This window comes from Camellia sinensis, chromosome 6 (genome assembly GCF_055761805.1).
Source record: "Camellia sinensis isolate YWXY chromosome 6, ASM5576180v1, whole genome shotgun sequence".
In the NCBI taxonomy this organism is placed as follows: domain Eukaryota; kingdom Viridiplantae; phylum Streptophyta; class Magnoliopsida; order Ericales; family Theaceae; genus Camellia; species Camellia sinensis.
The window spans coordinates 83099738-83112094 of NC_138966.1; positions in this window are offsets into that span (position 1 = coordinate 83099738).

Sequence of the window (12357 nt, forward strand, 5' to 3'; positions counted from 1 at the left end):
GTCAAATCTCTAGAATTAATGGCCTCTTTAAAAGTTTTAGGATCAACCTTAAAGTTTAATGCCATAGGCATTAACCTTGTCAAATTTCTCTATCACCTTCTATTAGAAAAATAATAGATTAGGGTGTTTGGGAATCCAAAAATTGGCTCTTCTTTTTTTTTTTCTTTTTTTTTTGTATTGCTAAAATTCACAAAAAGAAAAAAAAAAGGCTAAAATAGCCAATAAGACAAAATATCACGTCAAACTCATAATCATTTTACTTTTTCTCTCACAAACATCACATTCAACTCAAAAAATCCAATTCTCTTCCCAAACACAAATATTTTAGCCTACTAAAATAGCCAACTTCCCAAACGAGGCCAAAATCAAGATCTTGGTCTTTCTCTTTTCTTGGTCTCTGACTTCTTCTAAGTTCTTCACTAGGAACTATATGTCTTTTGACATTATTATGTGGGTCTAATTCTAGAGAAGAATTAGGTTCAGAATTCTGTAATTCTAACTGTTGAAAGGAGTTTTCAGTCCTTACATCTTGAGAATCTGTGTGGAATTTATTTTCAAAAAATTCCACATCTTCGAGATTCTACAATTGTATTAGACTGGAGATCAAGAAGTCTGTAGGCCTTACTATGTTCAGCATATCTAATGAAGATATTTTTCATTACTTTAGGTCCCAATTTGAATCTTTTTGGATCTGGGACCTGATAATAAGCGAAACACCCCTACACTTTCAAATATGACAAATTATGTTTTTGTCCTTTCCAAAATTCATAAGGACACTGATTTGTCTTCCTAGAAATTATTCTATTATGTATATAACAAGTATTATACAATTCCTCACCCAATAAATTTAATGGAAATTGAGCATTTACTACCATACAATTTACTATTTCTATAAGTGTTTGTTTGTTTGTTTGTTTGTTCTTTTTTTTTTTTTTTTTTTTTTCGGGCTAAACCATTTGATGTGGTGTGTAGGGTGAAATTTTCTCATGTATAATACCATGCAATTCACAAAAATTATCAAACTCATGGGAAAAATATTCCATTCCTCTATCACTTCTTAAGACTTTAATTTTCTTATTTAATTGGTTTTCAATTTCACTTTTGTAAACTTGAAATTTATTGAAAACTTCATTCTTGTTTTCATAAGGTAAACATATGTCCAGAAGAAGTATCAGCCATGTTGATTTCAATCACCATTGCAACTAGTGCTTCTTATACCATATTGGCAGATTTTTTCTACTTTTTAGAACAACACTCTTTGGCATAGTGTCCCTTTTTGCCACAGTTGTAGCTATTTCCATTCTTCTTGGCTCTTCTTCTTTTGTTGTTCTTGGCATAGTTCTTATTAGATTCAAAATTATGAAGATTACACTAAACATCTCCCCTCTTCTCTCTGTTACGAGATTCTTCTTCAATTTTAAGGTGCTTTCGAATTTGCTGAAGGGAGAAGTCCTCTGCCTTATGTGAAAGTTTTTTTTGGTAATCTTTCCAAGATCGGGAAAGTTTTGCAATAATTGCCCTAACTTGAAAAGATTCTGGAAGCTTTATGTTAATTGCAAAGATCTTATTAACAATGCTTTGCTATTCATGAATTTAATCTAAAATGGGTTTTCCATCGGTCATACAAAAATTAAAATATTCTATAATTAGAAATTTATTTGTACCTATTGACACCCTATTTTGACTAACCCTAAGACTTTGACTGCTTACTAGCCTCTCGGTGATGAAATGGTACTTACTTCATCCTTAGAAAGTTTAAAGTTGTTTAGAAATGCTGTAATAAACCTGTTTTAGCCAAAAATCAACTTTTTACGAAAATGACCATTTTACCCCTAGACACGTTTTCAGCCCAAAACCAATTTCTTAACCTCGGAAAGCTCAATTGTGCTTTGATTGATAAACATTGATCAAAATGTAATTCAGGCTTACTTATGCCGCAAGCAAGCTAAGAGCATAGGACCTTGTGCTTGTGCATCTATACAAGGTAGGTGTACCAAGGAAAAATGCATGTAGGAATGTTAGATTTCAGTGCACACTTTGTTTGTACGTGTGTACAATCATTGCACGTGCGCTCCTGGTATGTGCGTGCGCCCATTGAAGCATCATAGAATTATTTTTGGTAACTCAATTTTGGTGCATTTTTTTTGGGAACACCGGAGGAGGAAACGATGAAAGCCTAGAAGGGTTCCAGAACCTTTTCTCAACTCTACAGAGCCCCTTCCCGTCTCTTTGAAGTGGTTAAGAAATTGAACCATTTTTTAGAGTTTTTGAGGGCAAAACATCATTCTTTTCCCTCTCTTTGCCTTAGTTCCAAAATACACACCACCTACAACATTTCTAAACCTCTAAGAGCCGCTAATGACTGAAGAATTTCAGCCCTAACTTGGAACCCAAGCTTGAGGGAGACTTGCAAGCAAGGAGCTCTATTTTTCTTGCTCTCTGGTTTCTTAGAACCAGTAGGTAAATCTCTGTTTCTTCTTATTTCAGTACCTCTTCTTTTCCATTTTTCAATATATAATAATGTATGGATGTTAGAATGGCATTATTATCCAGTAGTTTATCATCTTTACAAAGTTTTTCACTTATTCTGGCATGCTTTCTCTTTTTTAATCACAACAACATGTTTTTAGGATTTATTTAATCATATAATTATACGCATGGCCCGGTTTAAGCATCGTGTAGTTAGTTTTGTATTATTTTATGTGTTACTTGTCTTTTATGCATCAAATCATGTTAGAATCCTTAAACCAGGCCTAGGTATATATTTTGTATGATTAGTTGCATGTGTAGGTCATATTTATTTTATGCATGCACGTAAGACATTGAAGTCGGTAGCCGGGTAAGTTTTCTTAATTTCCTTCGCATATGTGTGTTTCTTGCATTGTCTTTTAAATAATGCAAGTCTATATGTTTTCTATGAAAAATTATTTGTTTTGAATCTTATTTTGTGAATATTGGGTATTTTAATTTGTGTTTAAGATCATTGATTATCAAAGATCCATTTTTTCTAACATAGAGAAAAAAAAAAATTATGTAAATATGGATTTATTCATTTAATCTAAAATACATGGTTTTTACTTTTTTTCAAATCATGTAGTTTTAGGTTAGTTAACGGATTTAGGTCTACAATGAATTTCTTTGAACAATTAACCACTAAAATCATAAAATAGAGAGTGAGTAGAGGCTAATCTTCAGATTGGGCAAAAGGGGGTGCTTCCATATAAATGGCCTTCTCTTTTTGTACCTAACCTCCCGAACCTAGAATATTCTTGGTTATGACGGACTAGGCCTTAACTTAGTATTCATTGTTAATGATTTCTTAATTCCCCTTTAAAAATTAAGTGGCGATCCTATGTCAATAAAGCAAGTCGATGTGGGATGCTTGCCTTAGGCTCGAAAAAGGCATGATGCCCACAGTTGGTGACTATATTGGGGAATTAAGTTAGCTTGACTTGAAAATTTCTACTTTATGAAATTAGTGGTTAATTGTTAATTGCATTGGACTCGAAAAAGGCATCACTTCCCTAATAATATTTTGAAACCAAATTCTTTCACTTCTTTTTTTTGTTCTTTTCTTTTCTTATTTTTTTGAGCTCTCCCTAGCTCTCTCTTTTTCTCTCTAGCTTCAACCTTTCCCCTTTTCTCCATAGCTGAAGCTGGAGAGAAAAAAAGAGAGCTAGGGAGAGCACAAAAAAAGAAGAAAAGAAAAGAAAAAAAAAAAAGAAGCAAAAGAATTTGTTTTCAAAATATTATGAGGGAGGTGAATTGATTTTCAAAAATCAAAGTTGCTTTTAATCAATATTTCTATCCACCGATATATATCTCCTAAAACCACATTAAAGCTAAAACTTGAAATTTCTTGTTGAGATTTCGAAGCATACACCATAATTATGAGGGTGCAAAGAAGAAAGTTTGATAATTAGAAAATTCACCCTTTCCTCCAAAGGTGAATTTTTGTAATCTTCTCATTTATTTTCTTAAATTTTCTTTACTGTTTTATATATGTAGTTTCTTTATTTTTATATGTAATTTCTTTATTTTCTTGTACTTTCTTTATTGTTTTAAGTCTATGATATTTAGGTTGTGGAAATGGAAGGCCGAACCTCCATTCCTTAGATTTTTTTTTTCTTTAAAATATTTGATTATGTAATGTATTTTTTTTTTCTTTTCATTTTTATACACTTTCTCATCATCTATCCCATCATCCAAACATATTGGCTCATTTGCTTCAATCCACACTCATATTGAATTTTAATGAGCAGTGATGGTTGTTGCATGGGGCTATTTGGATGATTCTTGAGATTTGATGTTGAAAAGGTTGTTGATATTTTGTTTTTGGAAGCAAAATGTGACACCCCAAAATAAACATAATATACCCATCTAATAATATCCAATAAATAACACATAAATGAAATGATAAACTTTCATTAATTAGAGTTTGATATAAAAAAAGTGACACATGTGATATACATTCATAAACAGTACATCCTGAATTTACAGCATGTGTTACAAGATAAAGAATAGAGAGGAAAGCTAAACAAATGATCATGTGCCTTAATAGCTTACATCTTTCCAAGTCAATGCTTGGGTTCATCAAAAGTGAGTCTTAAGCTCAATACAGATAAAGCCCTAGGCTTGTACAAAATTTAAATACAAAATAACAACAATGAATCTTAACCTCCACAGTCCTCCCAAGCTAAGTTGTTAGCGGAGGCATATCACCAGCACTTGAAAATGGTTTTCCCACATAAGGTGCTAGCCAAAGCCCAGTAGAAACACTACAACACAATGTATAAATCTTAGCAAAGCCATAAGGTTTTATGCATATGCAATGCCAGTATCAAAACATTAATATCCTTTTTCAAAAGTCGTGCTATGCCAGGTTTATATCACAATTCTCAAAACCATGCCCTTTACAATAGAAAGTAAGATGAAATCTCAAACCAGTACAACTTTTCATGGATATTTCGTCCGCGGAAAACCGTCAAACGGCACCCTTGTAAACGTAGCCTATACAAGCGCTACTATTTCCATTTTATGGATATTTCGTCCGTAGGAACCGACACCCATGTATATGTGCGTTTTTCAGGATTTTCACCCTAGACACACAAGCCAACTTGATTTGGTGATACACATATCTTCCCTACATTCACCGCTTTTCTCAAAATCATATACATTTACAATATATTTAGTATGCAACAATGCTCAAAGTAAATAGATGAGAAATTAGTTTTAGTTCACCTAATTCTCATGCAATTTCTACAACACTCATAGCTATCCTCCACTGATAGCCCAAAATAGATATCTATAAACAGATAAATAATTCCATAAAGGTAAACTTTTCCAAAATCTCGGGATGGAAATGATAATACATATCAAACTCCACCATTATCATCTACATCTTTTCAATTTCATAATTCCCAACACCAATTCCATTTTCTTATTGCAATCACGAACAATTACATTTTAGGGCAAAACCCCTTTCTCTTTGAAAATCAATTTCAACATAAGAAATATCACATTTCAACATATATCAACTCTAATTTCATAACCACAACCATTTCCATAAAACCATTTGAAAGCCCCTTTTCTACATTTTGATTTCAAACCCTAGGTTTTACCAAAAACTCCTAAATCACTATAATCTTTTGAAATAGTAAATAACTAAGGTAAAACTCATACAAGAGTGTGAGGAATCCCTACCTTGAAGCTAGGTGACCAAGGAAATAGTAAAAAACTTCAACAACGTTGAAACCTAACCTTGCTTGGATGAAAGTGAAGCTCTAAGTGAGCTCTACCATTTTTCTCAAAGGGAGTAGGGTAGAGAGATCAATGATCTAGTGTTTTAGAGGAAAGAAGATGAGTTTTAGAGAGAGAGAGAGAGAGAGAGTGTGTGTGTGTGTGTAGATCTAGGGTTTTTAGAAAGTTTAGAGAGAGAGAGAGAAATGAAAAAGTGACTCAAAATGGGCTATTTTTGAACTAACATACGCACAATTCGCTTGGGTGCAAGATGTGTCGCTCGAGCGACCAAACACAATAAGTTATGCCACTCGAGCGCAAGAAAGCTTTGCTTGACCGCAGAATACACACTCCTAATAGTTTTGAAGACAGAGGTCGTCGCTCGAGCGCAAGAAGCTTCGCTTGAGCGAAGAATACAAACTCTTAGTGTTTTTTGCAAACCTGCAAAAGTACTGAAGGTTTACAAAGACCGCTTGAGCACAAGAAGCTTCGCTCGAGTGAAGGGACAAAAATCTGGGCAACAAAAGTTTGAAAAACAAGCTACTAACCTATTCAGAACGAATCAACACATCCCAATCCAAACTCAAAAAGACATAAGGGGAAACATGACATGGATAACTATATATGACAATGAAACCCGGATCTAAAACATCAAATGGGTTGGGTTTGAACCAGAAACGCTATAACCTCCCCCTTAAGGAATTTCATCCTTGAAATTTAAACCAAACATTAAAACGAAGGTTTAAACCAATTAAAACAATGATAGAAAACTATAGCCAACACCATGACCCATGTACCGGTCGTCTTCTTCCATCAATATAGTGAACAAATTTCCAATACTGAATACACTATTCATATTTTCGAAATATATACAATGTTTATCATTACATTAACATAACCAAATTTTCAACACATGTTCAAACATCAATAAACAAGTCTGAATATTTCTTACGGACCTCGGCCTCATGCTCCCAAGTGGCTTCCTCAACCCCGTGGTGTTGCCATAATACTTTTACTAAAGGAATTGTCTCGACTCGCAAGACTTGGTCTCGAGTATCCAAGACTCTCAACGGTCTCTCCTTATACGAGGCATCCTCATCTACCTCTAATTCGGTCCAATCTAACACGTGCAATGGATCCGGTTCATACTTCCGGAGCATATAGATATGAAAGATGTCATGAACCTTGGAAAGCTGTGGCGGCAAGGCCAAGCGACAAGTTACCTCTCCAATCCGCTTTAGGATCTTAAAAGGCCCAATAAATCTAGGAGATAACTTCCCACTCTTCCCAAACCTCATCAAATCCCGTCTAGGTGATATCTTCAAGAAGATGTGATCTCCTACCTCAAAGGATAACGGTCTCCTCCTACGGTCGGCATAGCTCTTCTAACGACTCTAAGCTGTGACCAACCTCTTACGGATAATTGCAACTTTCTCCATCATTTCTCAGACTAATTCTGGACCAAACATAGGTGCATTGCCCACCTAGGCCCAACACACAGGAGACCTATATGGTCGGCCATACAAGGCCTTAAATGGTGCCATACCAATACTCGACTAGAAGCTGTTATTATAGAAAAACTCCACTAAGGGCAAGTGCCTCTCTAACGACCCCTTAAACTCAAGGACACAACCTTGAAGCATATTCTCAAAGATCTAAATAGTACGTTCGGACTGTCCGTTCGTCTAAGGATGATAGGTGGTGCTAAAAGTCAACCTAGTTCCTAAGGTATTTCGCAGGCTCTGCCATAATCGAACCGTAAAACGTGGATCTTTATTCGAAACAATCGTTACAGGGACCTTGTGCAAGCTCACTATGTCCCTAGCACAAAGGTCGACAAGAACATCTATTGTGTCACTCGTGCATATAGGTATAAAGTGCACTGATTTGGTTAATTGGTCAACTACCACCCAAATGGCATCATTATCCCGTTGAGTCCTCGGAAGACCCACAACAAAATCCGTTGTGATATGCTCCCACTTCCATTTAGCTATGGGCAAAGGTTGCAACAAACCCGCTGGCCTCTAATGCTTAGCCTTCACTTGTTGACAAGTAAGGCATATTGACACAAACACGGCTACATCTCTCTTCATCCCCTTCCACCAAAACTGATGACTAAGGTCGTGATATATCTTTATGCCCCCCGGATGCACCGCAAGGCATGAATTATGAAACTCTTAGAGTACCTTCTCTTAACAAGACTCCGATACGAAAAGATAATCAAGGTATCTAATGCTCGAGTCAGAATACACATTCAAGCCCTTCTTTACCTTTTCACTAGAGATCTTCTCCCGGAGGGATTCTACGTCAGGGTCACCCTTCTGTGCTTCTATAACTCGGCTCACAAGTGTAGGTTGTGGAACTATTAAAAACAAAGTAGCAGACTCAACGAACTCGCCAAGATGCAAGCCAAACTCACTAATAGCACCTAACATCGCCCATTCCCGGATAGAAATACTCACTACACTGTTAAAGGAGTTTCTACTCAAGGCATCAACCACTACATTGACTTTTCCCAAGTGATAATGCAATTCAAAATCGTAATCCTCCATAAATTCTATCCATCTTATTTGCTTTAAATTTAGGCTTTTCTGTGAGAATAGATATTTCAAACTCTTATGATTAGAAAACATCTCAAACTTTTCACCATAAAGATAATGCCTCCAAATTTTCAAAGCAAAGATCACGGCTACTAGTTTTAGGTCATGAGTAGGGTAGTTCTTCTCGTGTGTTTTTAATTGACGTGAGCCATATGATATCACATCCCCTTCTTGCATCAAAATATAACCCAAACCTTCTCGTGAAGCATTACAATATACCGAATAGCCCAAACCCCTCTCTGGAATAATTGACACTGGAGCAGTGGTAAGTCTAACTTTAAGCTTTTGAAATGGTTTTTCATAAGTCTCACTCCACAGAAATCTGATCCCCTTCTTTATCAGTCTAGTCAACGGTGAGGCTAACCTAGAGAAATCCTTCACAAACCAACGGTAATATTCGACCAACCCCAAGAAACTACGAATCTCAAAGGTATTCTTAGGTTCCTAATTTTGCACTGCTTCTATCTTTGAAGAGTCTACAGTCATTCCTTCCTCGGATACTACGTGGCCTAAGAACTTAACTTTTTTCAACTAGAATTCACACTTCCCAAACTCAACATACAATTTGTGGGCTCTAAGCAACTTAAACACAACTCACAAGTATTCCTCGTGTTCCTCTTCATAGGGTGAGTAAATCAGAATGTCATCAACGAAGATGACTACGAAATGATCTAAAAACTCACGGAATATTTGATTCATTAGATCCATAAACACGGTCAATGCATTGGTTAGCCCAAAAGGCGTCACTAGAAACTCATAATGGCCATACCGTGTACAGAATGTCATCTTTTGGATATCTTTCTCCCTTACCTTTAACTGGTGATAACTCGATCTCAAGTCTATCTCAGAGAAGTAACAAGGCCCCTTTAACTAGTCAAATAAATCATGTATGCGTGGCATTAGGTACTTGCTCTTAACAATAACCCGGTTCAACTTCCGATAATCAATACAAAGTCACAAGACACTATCCTTCTTAGCAAAGAAAGCCGGTGTTCCCTAAGGCGACGCACTAGGGTAAATGAAACCCTTATCTAGCAATTCTTGGAGTTGAATCTTCAACTCACTCAACTCAGCGGGTGCAAATCTGTACAGTGCCATAGACATCGGTGCTATACCAGGCACTAAATCAATAGAGAACTCAATCTTACAATGGAGTGGCAAACTAGTGAGATTTTTAGGGAAAACGTCTGGGTATTCACAAACTACCCTTGGCAATTCGACTTGGACTTCATCACATTCACTACCCAAGAAGGTTGCAAGAAGACCACTAAGCTCACTCTGACCACGCGGATCATACACCAACGATAAAACTTTATCAGCTTTGTCCCTCATAAAATAAAAATAATCACCACTCAAGGTACATACAGTAACCCTCTGACGGTAACAGTCTATGACATCCCGATATGATGACAACCAGTCCATACCTAATATAGCTTCAAAACTCGACATATCAATCAACACAAATGCAAAAGGAAGTCAGCGACTGGCGACCTCTATCTCACAATCCCGACACCCTTGTTCCAAAACAACCTCATCACCAATAGGTGACTCTACACTAAGTGGAAATGCTAACCGAGCCAATTCTAACCCCAATGTCGATGCAAATGTAGATGAAATAAAAAAATGGAATGCACTCGTATCAATTAACACATTGTGTGGACGTCCCCCGAACGCCCCGGGAGGGTTAGTCCCATTCTGTTCATTTGGGGTTACCACAGTTCGGACTCGACTTGTGTCACGGTTCTTAATCTGAACCAAAGAGTCCAAATCTGGCAAATCGTTTTGAGAAACAGATTTTTGAAAAAGTAGTGCCAAACATGGACTGCTTTGCCAGATACAGAGTCGCCACCTAAATATTTTAAAATGGGGGAATTTAGGAAACCCTGACTCGGTGCCGAAGGCCACATGTCCGTCATCACCAGAGTTGTCTCGGCTCGGGAGCTTGGGTACGATCGGGGAAGGTCAGCTATGAGCACCCCCTTTCGCCCGGTCCGAAGACCGGCCTCTACTAACCGTGATATCCGTTTTTGAAAACTTTACGTGTTCTTATCCCGTTATCAGCCTAGAATTACTATGTTATGCGCACAGCAAACAAGTATAGACTAGATTGCCTAATTTGGAAATAAACATTGCATATCCGTTCGGTTTGAAAATGCTTTGGAATTTGCTACTCGCAAGTAGGCTAAAATACGGATTTCAACGAGTTTTTTCCAACTCAAACAATCCAATCTTCACCCACTGGCATTCAAAACAGTTTAACACATAAGCATCTAGCCACATGTTAAGCATGCTGTCATGGCAACATTCACACTCATGCGATATGCTAAAGCGGAAATACTTACATCGTACTCCATGCCAAAACAAAGAACTTGTTAGCAAACATGCATGATCCAAGTCCATGTTAAGTGCCTAATGCATCGCATACAAAATGTTGCTAGAATAGGCTCGGCTATCCTAAACATGTCATGTGAAAATGCACAACTATCACATATTCAGTTTAGAATTCGAAGTACAAATGCAGTTAGCATGATGTACCGAGCCTAATGCATGTAGTACGAATGCATGAATGCACACATGCGTAGCATAAGGTATGCTAAATCAAACGTGTCCTAATACTAACCATTAAAGCAGGTAAGTAAAAGGGAAGAAAGAAGTGAGGTTGGAAGACATACACACCACCCACACACACTTATTACAGATTTGCCCTCGCTCAGAGGGACCGAATAAATATTACAAATTAATTAACTACGCAAATTAATTAATATTACAAATTGCCTAATTTAATTAACAAATTAAATAGACTAATTAAAACAGGAAAATGCCTCGGGAAGCGCGCCACCATGCATGGGTTGCCTCTGTTTTCCTTCCTTTCCTTCTCTGGAGGCTGTCAAAGCCTCAGGGTTGCATCCCTAGGCACTGGGGAGTACCACCGGCTGAGTGGAATCACCACCGGCACTGGTGTGTATCCATCGGCACAAAATTGAATCTGTCGGCAGAGAAAAGGTTGCCGGCCGGCACCTTACACTGCCGGTCGGCAAAGAAAGTCTGCAGGACCTGTAACTCACAGCAACAGAGGGCAAAACAAGGCATGGCAGCACAATTCAAGGCGTGTATGCATCAACCATATCCCTTATCATTGTAATGACTCAAAGGGGCATGTGCCTCGATTCTCGGACCATCAATCACGCATTTCCATGCATGATGGCCCAAAGAACCAAGTATGCAATTTTGGTTTCAAATGTATGCAAACCAATCAAACAAAACTCCCAATCCCTATCACCCAAGTCAAGGGACAAGGAATGCATGCAAGATGCAATGCAACCTAGGCATACAAGCTAGGAATGCAACATGGCATGGCAATGAACTTGTGCAATTATGCAAGCATACATGTGGCAATGCAAATGGATGGAAAGGTGGTCTTATACATGAATTAGGCAGCTCTAATAAGGCCTAAAACAGTGGCCAAAGTGCTAAAAAGTGAGGGCTAAATGGCATACACACACACATGCACATAAGGACCAACACTTAAGCACAAATCAAACAACATTCAAGCACACTTGAAAGAGACATTCATGGACTAAAAGCATGCAACATAAGCTCTGAAAATCAAGCTAATACATGGTGCCAAACCAAGCAACAAATCAAGCTAAACATGCAACAAATAGTCTAAGTGTTCAAAGCAAATCCAAGGAGCATTGAAATACACTTACAAGACTAAACATGGTATGAGCTTATCAACCAAAACAGAATTTTGGGGCATCAATACAAGGCCTAAGGACCACTTAGATGGCATCTAAATGACCCAAAAACAAAGGCATGCATAGACACCAAAACATGGAGCATTGCTACACAAGCTTATGAGGCATTAAAGAGGCATGCAAGGCAATCAAACAAGTATGGAAATGGGACTGAAATGGCATATAGAATGATCCCAAATCACCAAAACAATGCAAAGATGCCATGCTACACATGCACGTACTCAAGGCCAACAAGCCCAAATACAAAGGAGCTATATCAA